At 35.8% G+C, this 6991-nt stretch overlaps 1 long non-coding RNA gene across 1 annotated transcript; it reads left to right on the top strand.

The window, feature by feature from the left end:
* Window positions 1–1175: 1175 nt before the first annotated feature.
* Window positions 1176–6772, top strand: LOC148871643 (uncharacterized). The gene is made up of 2 exons (XR_016106845.1): window positions 1176–1542; window positions 6562–6772. It is a non-coding gene; the product is annotated as an uncharacterized LOC148871643 (long non-coding RNA).
* Window positions 6773–6991: the final 219 nt, after the last annotated feature.

The following is a 6991-nucleotide window of genomic DNA, read 5'->3' as shown; positions in this document are numbered from 1 at the left end:
CTGATAATTTGATAATATCCTTTGGTTGTTAATAACCCTTCGGTTTGAGTGATTATAAGTTGTTTGAATAATTATGGATTTGAATAATGAAACCTCTTTATATGCTTGTTAGAAGACAAGGAGATTTCGTTTGATATAAGGATGTTTATGTGGCTAGTGGAGATTAGTTTGAATGTATTTGTATGGGTTTTTGTGGAACTTATAATTTCGAGTGAGTGGATTTAGTTTATCAAAATATGGTTCGTTTAATAGGTATGTTTTAATCTTATGCTTCTTTTTATAGGGAGAGATCCCGGGGTCCTAAGAGGAAGGAGTCAAAAGAATTTGATTCCCATTTGGTAATGGGATCTTTGATTCGGTGTCAGTTGTTAGGGGGACATTGCTATAGGTTTGCCAGATGTCTTATGAGATCTCTCCTAGGCAAAGTTTCCTTTCGTCCAAGGATTCTCATAATATAGGGGTGCTACTTCCTTTTGTGGGTCTCTTATACTGACGTGGCGTGGATGGCATCAGTGCTAGTCTAATGTGTCCTTCTTAACCCTACTGGGCGTCTTGTCATGAGTGATATTGCCTGATCGTTTTATTTTTGTTCATCACCAATTTATGATGGCTTTGAAGTCACTGCTGCTTCACAAAAGCCTTAAGCTCATTCACTACAAGAAAATGAGTTTATAGCTACTGCAAGGTAGCCACAAACATAAAAAACCATAGCTAAAGCATAGGCTATTGCTACAGACATAAATTGTTCGTGGCTAAAACTTGATATATATATAGCTACGGTCAAGCTGTCCGTAATTAAATGTCAAGCTGCCCGTGGCTAAAACCTATTTATAGCCACGAATTATAACATTCGTAGTTGTAAGTTGTAAAAGATTGAAATTGACCTATAGCTACGGACACTATGTCCGTAGCTAAAAATCAATATGTTCATGGTTAAAGGCAATTTGTAGCTGTCCGTAGCTAAAAATCAATATGTTCATGGTTAAAGGCAATTTGTAGCTATAGCCACATATAAGTAAAAATCTATTGCTATAGGTTATAAAAAGATGAGGTTGTCCTTTAGCATCAGTTGTTTTGGTCGAGGATAAATAACACATTATCATTGTCTAAAAGTTATATAGTCATATAAATATGATTCAAAAAATTAAATTTCCACCGTTCTATTGCACATTTGCACTAACATTTAAAAAAAGCAAAACACCTCTAATAAAAATTAAAAATCAATTAGATTTGGTTCAGTTGGTTTTGAAAAACCGACCTATTGACAATCCCAAATGAGAGGGGTTTATTCAATTTGAAACCCCCTCCCGACCTCTACTCTCTCAATCTCTCTCCCACCACCGAAGTTGCCATTCACCACACCGTCCATTGTGGTGGCTTAGCCCTATTAATTGAGCCCTAATCTCAACCTCTATCTTTCTCACTTAGCACCACCACCACCACCATCCATTGCTCTGGCCATCAATTCGATAGCCCTCGTCCGCTCCGACCACCCATTCGGCGTTGTCTGAAGCAGTTCTAGTTGAGATCGAGTAATCCACGGTAAGTTTGGTCCTTTGCGGTTTGTATTTTTTCTTCTTGGCCGCCAATCTCCCACTCGTCCTCTAAATGCTGCCATCATCACCTTTTGTATGCACATTCCATTTCTCCCTTGTGATGGTGGCGTACAAAGACCTCTTTATTCTAAATTTCTTAATCTTTCACATCTTAAACCTACATTATTCTCTCTCTCTCTCTCTCTCTCTCTCTGGAACCTCATTAGGTTTCCTCCATATGTGCAGGGAGGGGTTCAATGTTTATATAACTATCTTTATTTATTAAGATTTTCCTAATCATCAAGTTTATATACGTCAGTATTTAAGCTTTACTCTTTTTCTAAATTTCATTTAAATCCTCAACACTTCTGTGATTGGATTTTATCAGCCTATGCAGTTAGTTCTATCTAATTATTTTGTCTTCATGTTAGGTCTCATTTTCAGTTTTGAAATGACTAGATTTTTTTTTTTTGCTTATGCTCTGTCCCTTATTGTAGCTGGTGAAGGTAAAATGTTTGCTCTGTTTACGAGTGCTCCTATATGTTTATATTGTGGGCGTGCAAACACATGCATAGTTATTAATGGTGAAGTATTTCATTTCTTTTGTTGAAGTTGATGAAAAGTGAAAGATATAATCTTTTACACTTGTGATGTTGTTTAATTGATAAAATCCCCTCCAACTACTGTGGGAGCAAACCCACAAAAAGGTTGTCCATGTTGTGGCTAGTAGGAATCACATGCACCATGCTCTGCCCCATCCCCTGATTACCCTATCCTCTAATATGCAATACCTAAAAACAAAAAAAATCGATAGCCTGACATTCATGCCCAAAAATTGTGGCTCATATTTAATTGAAGAATAAACCCCAAATCCCCTTTATCAAGGTTTTCCTTTGCTTTTAACATGCTCCCATTGGGTTCCCCTTTCTTCTTGAAGTGTATAGCATTTGCATAACAAAGTTTGATCTCTTGATTCTAATTTGATAGATACCTCCATTTTAGGAATGGAGCAACCTTTTGAAGTAAGGCCTTTTTGAGACATTCATTAGATGATTTCCTCTTCCTACCCTCAATAACAGAATCTTTCTAGTTGACACTATTAAAGCTTTGACTATATTGATTTCACTAGATATGGATCATTCACCTTAGTTGTTGCTACATATTTCATTGACAATAAGATATACTTGAGTGAAACTTAGGCCTTGTTTGTTTACAACTTTGTAACTTGCCCAGGTAAGTGCACTTACCCAAGTAAATGTTAACATTTACCTGGGTCTTTTCACTTACCCATGTTCTTTTGGTTGAGGACCAGCGCAATAAAACAACCCATGGTTGTTCTATATTGGAACTTCTTTACAACACTTTCTTACTAATTAAACCTGAGGCTGGGGGCCCCCATTTTGATTCTTCTCTAATTCTACTTCTTTGTAAGGTTGTTTGCAGATGAATGGATCCACTTGAACAAGTAGTTCATGTTAGAAACTGTAGTCTTTGCCTCTCTAGTGAAATGTCCACTTAGATGTTGTCTTTAACTAGTGATTTGACATTTTTATTTGTCATTAAAAATATTTAATTAATTATAGATATAAAGATATAAAGATGAACCATAAATATTTAATTAATTATAGATATACAGATGAACCATAAAAGGCTTGAATCCTTCAAATGCCTTTATAGTACTACCACCTTCTACATTTAAAACTTATTCCAATTAAACAAAATAACTTTCTAATTAAAACCACATAGCCTTTAAAATTCATAGTCTAAATGCTTTAAAGGAATGGGCTATTCTGATTCCAACTGTTTGGTTGGACGGAATTGGAATCCCATTCCCATTCCTGCTTGATTGGCATTCCCCCATTTGAGGGAATGGCCGTTCCCTGCCCCTTCCATTGGGAATGAATCCCATTCCTGCTTATTCCAATTCCCATTCCCATTCCCATTCCTGTCTGAATCAAATAGACTATGGGAATAGACCATTCCAACTCTGAAGGATTTTGATTCTACTTCCAACTGCAAACCAATCAGGCCCTAAGATAATAGGATGGATGATGCATCTACAACATTTTGATCAAAGATGATGAGAACAGACCAACAGGAGTGGCAACCACCTTCCTCTCCCATCCTGTTTCCTATATTCCATCACTAAGTAAACTATTTTTATTTAACTAATGCTAATACCTCAGCCAACTTGGATTTGTATGATGTTACTTGCAGGGCTTTCCAACAAACCATTGGTGAATTGAATACCATAGAAAATGAGGAAGGAGGTCAGGAGGAGATGGGGAACAATAATGGAACGTTGGGCATGAACGAAATTGATAACCTCAAGGATGTCATCTTACATTCTAAGGGTTTGATAATTGCATCTAGACTTCTTGGTTAGTAAATGGTTCCTCTTGTTTACAAAGCCATCAATGATTCCCCCTAACCCACACCTTTTCAGGTAAACACTCTTGAAGGTGGTCCCACTCCACTTGTGATCAGAGTTTTTAGATAGGAAGCATCCTTGAAGGAAACCAATAATGTTGAGATGCTCAAACAAAGACAGACTACTTGGTTCTTCTCCCTCGTGTATTTATCATCTACCTGAAGAGCAGTGAGAATGTCAATCACTTGTTCCCATCTTGCCCTTTCAATTCAGTCTACAAATACATGGAATTATTTGATTTCCTTTTTTGGTTCATCTGGGTTCCCACTGGCGGATCACATCAAATCACATCAAACACAGAGAAGCAACCTCTTATGGCAATGCACTAGGAAAGTGGTATGCTGTGGGGAGTTCAGAGTGAAACGAACTAATGAATTTTTATAAAACAAGCAGCAGGATGTGGATTCCATTGATTTTACCATGGCTATTTTGGGAGGAAAGTGGTGTTGGGTGTTGACAAAAGAGAAAATTAAACGGGCTAAGTTAAATGTATTTCGGGAGGATTGCTCCAGTTGCAAGCTACACGACATGACAGCAAGTGAATTAAGATTGGATGATCCCAGAGAAAGGATGGTTAAGACTGAACTTTAATAATTGATGCCTAAGGAATTCGGGACCATCAAGAATAGGTGGAATTTCCAGAGACCAAACTGGTTCCATCTCATTGAGATATTCTTGAACAGTAAGTATAGGTAATTCCTTGGGGGCTAAACTGATACATGGTCTTTAAACACTTCTTCAAGGGTATGGACAGATTTGTAGTGATTGGGTCGTTTACAAGAAGGAATGGACCATGGTCATTATATTTTTAGGAGCTGATATGGACTGCTAAATTAGATGGATCCCCAGATCTACAAATGAAAGGGTTGATGCATTAGCAAATTAGATGGATCCCCAGATCTACAAATGAAAGGGTTGATGCATTAGCAAGGAATGGAGTAAATAGGGAAGCATTGTTTTTAGGATAGCCTTGACCAGGGATTCAAGGTTAAGACTTTGTATGCCATCCTTCAACTCTTTGACTATTTTGTACTGACCCATCATTTCAAACACCTTCAAATGCCGGACCCTCCCCCCTTACAATATTAAACAAAATTCTGATTATTGTTCCAGATAAAAAAAATATTACAACAAAACTACTTGAAATTAACTTTCATGATTATGTGTTAAACACCTAGAAGTTAGGGCTTACATCATAACCTGAATTAATTAATTATTACACACTTGTTTTATTCATCCTGTTATGGGAGATGACGTCCATATCAATCTGGTCTGAACTCTATTGAATAGCAGTAGTAACTGGAAAAGGCCTTTTCAAAGTTGACTGTTATCATACAATACAATGATGTACAGATAGTGCTACAAAATATCATCATCAGATATTTAAAGAGGTCATAAACATAAACATAGTTTGAACACATATCAAAATCATATTCTAAAGAGGTCATAGGCCCCATTTGGGAGGGCTTAAGCTTTTGTTTAAGTTGCTTTAGCTGAAATGCTTTGAAGGAACCATTGCTTATGGGCTATAAGAGTTTTTCTTCTAGAGGTTTAAAAACATTAGCTCTTATGGCACTTTGAGGAACTAAATGTGAGCACCTAGTTATGATAGGTCTTCATGACACTTCTCTTTTAGTTTTTAGTGCTGGTAGGTTCTTCATTTTACTTGAGAAATAATTTGGCTGCATTGCAAAGATGGCTTACAAATTGTAGAATTATGTTTAATATTTTTTTTGCAGAATAATAACTACAAATTGACAAGGTTTTTTGAGTTAATGTTGCAATTTGTTTGTATCAAGGTTCAAAGTATCAATATTGGCCGATCAACCAGTATCAGCCCTTTTTTTTAACTTCCACTTTTTTTTTTTATTTTGGTTCAGAAGGGTCGGTTTAAGTCCCGGCTGCCCTCTAAACCAGGCCTTGACCCGATGGGATTAACAGACTGAAGCCTGTATGAGAGTTGAGAAACTCCATGACTTGGCTTTCAATAAACAAGTTAAGAGTTTGTCCAGTTAAATATATTCTGCTAACGGTGCTGCCTGCTATGTTTCATATAGTTCTTGAATTGTTCCTGCTACTAGATATTTTTTGGATAATCTTAAAATAGAGGAGCTTTCATCTTTCTATATCAATAAAAATCCTATTGACTTTGTCATTGATAAAGAAATATGAAGAAGAAAACATTGATGTTGAACTTGTATGCACACCAAGAATGTAATATTACATCATGTGAAACGAAGAAGATTTCTTTAATTCTGCATTAAATTATTATAGAATTTGGACCCAAATGCCTCAACCTACCAAGATTAAACAACAGTTTTCAAGTTCAATGACCAAAAAAATTTCAAGTTCAGGGATTTACTTCAACATAGCTGGGCCCCACAGGGAATTCATAAACATTGTTGTGTTTAGTGAAAATCCGAAATTCATAAAAGATGTGTTTGATCTCAATCCTTATATTTGTCATTTGTTTAACATTAGGCTTGGAAAGTAGGCAAGAGTTTATATTCCATATATACTTAATTAAATTTTCATATATGATTTTATATCTCCAAAAATGTGATTTCTAACTTATTTTCTATTATTTTCTTATAGGTTGAACATGGTAAAGGAGGACACTTGACACGTTTGGATGGAGACATTTGATCAAATCTTACATGCCATTTTTTTTTTTGGGTTGAGTTTCATTTATTCAAGAACATTGAATTTGTAGCAAACACATGGATGTTAAAGCACTTTGAGATATAGTTCATGTATTTAAGAACCTTTTTAATGAAATTTTAAATTCAAGTTCCACCTTATATTATGAATTAGTTGTGCTTGTATTCAATATAGGAAAGCAGTTTTCAAATATATAATGAAAAAATTTAGGATATAGCCATCTAGGCTTTATTTTTTCGCTACAGGCGATAAAAACCGTTGCTAAAGGTGTCTTAGCTACAATCAAAGAAAACCGTTGCTAAAGGGATTTTTAGCTAGATATAGATAGTTGTTCTTCTACTACTGATACCATCAACCGTAACTA

This window comes from Nelumbo lutea, chromosome 2, assembly GCF_056320005.1.
Source record: "Nelumbo lutea isolate HS-2025 chromosome 2, American lotus-T2T, whole genome shotgun sequence".
In the NCBI taxonomy this organism is placed as follows: Eukaryota; Viridiplantae; Streptophyta; class Magnoliopsida; order Proteales; family Nelumbonaceae; genus Nelumbo; species Nelumbo lutea.
Note: the sequence above shows the minus strand (reverse complement) of the source record. Positions and strands in the feature narration are given on the sequence as shown.